Source organism: Cuculus canorus, chromosome 1, assembly GCF_017976375.1.
Source record: "Cuculus canorus isolate bCucCan1 chromosome 1, bCucCan1.pri, whole genome shotgun sequence".
Taxonomy (NCBI): domain Eukaryota; kingdom Metazoa; phylum Chordata; class Aves; order Cuculiformes; family Cuculidae; genus Cuculus; species Cuculus canorus.
The window spans coordinates 201,100,182-201,101,107 of NC_071401.1; positions in this window are offsets into that span (position 1 = coordinate 201,100,182).

Here is a 926-nt window from a genome sequence, read left to right on the forward strand (position 1 = left end):
TGGTGGGGTGTAATGCAACCTGTCCTGCAGCCCGTGTGTGCACAGCCACGAAGGTAGGGGGTTGTCAGCAAGGTGGGGGGTGCAACGAGCATGGGAGATGCCACAAGAAGGGACAGGGTGCAACAAGGTGGGTGATGCAGCAAGGGGAGTGCAATGAGGAGGGGGGTGCAGCAAGGAGGAGAGGGGTGCAGCAAGAAAGGGGAGACAACAAGACGGGGTGCAGCAAGAAGTGGGGGGTGCAACACAGAGGAGGGGACAACAAGAAGGCGGGGTGCACCAAGGGGAGGAGGGATAGCAAGAAGGGGGGGTGCAGCAAGGAAGAGGGGAAAGCAAGAGGGGGGTGCAAGAAGGGAGAGACAACAAGATAGGGGGTCAGCAAAGAGGAAGGGGGTGCAGCAAGAAGGGGGGTGCAGCAAGGGAAGGAACAACAAGAAGGGGGGTGCAGCAAGGGGGAGAGGTGCAGCAAGGAGGAGGGGGCAGTCAACAAGGGGGTGCAACAAGAACGAGGGGACAAGAAGCAGGGGGGCAGCAAGAAAGGATGTGTAACAAGAAGGAGGGTGCAATAAGAAAGGGGTGCAGCAAGAAGGGGGAACCACAAGAAGGGGGGTGCAGCAAGGAGGGGGGGAGAGCAAGAAGAAGGGGGTGTGCAAGGCGGGGGTGCAAGAGGTGGGGTGCAGAAGGGACGGAGACATGAAGGGGGGTAACAAGATGGGGGGTGCAGCAAGGAGGGGACAAGACGGGGGCAAGGAGGAGGGGTGCAACAAGATGGGGGCACAGGTAGGGGGATACAACAATACAGGGAGTGCAGCAAAGAGGAAGGGGGGGCAGCAAGGGAGGGCAGCAAGGAGAGGAGGGCAGTCAACACGGGGCGTGCAACAAGAACGGGGGGACAACAAGAGGAGGCAGCAAGAATGGTGGAACCACAA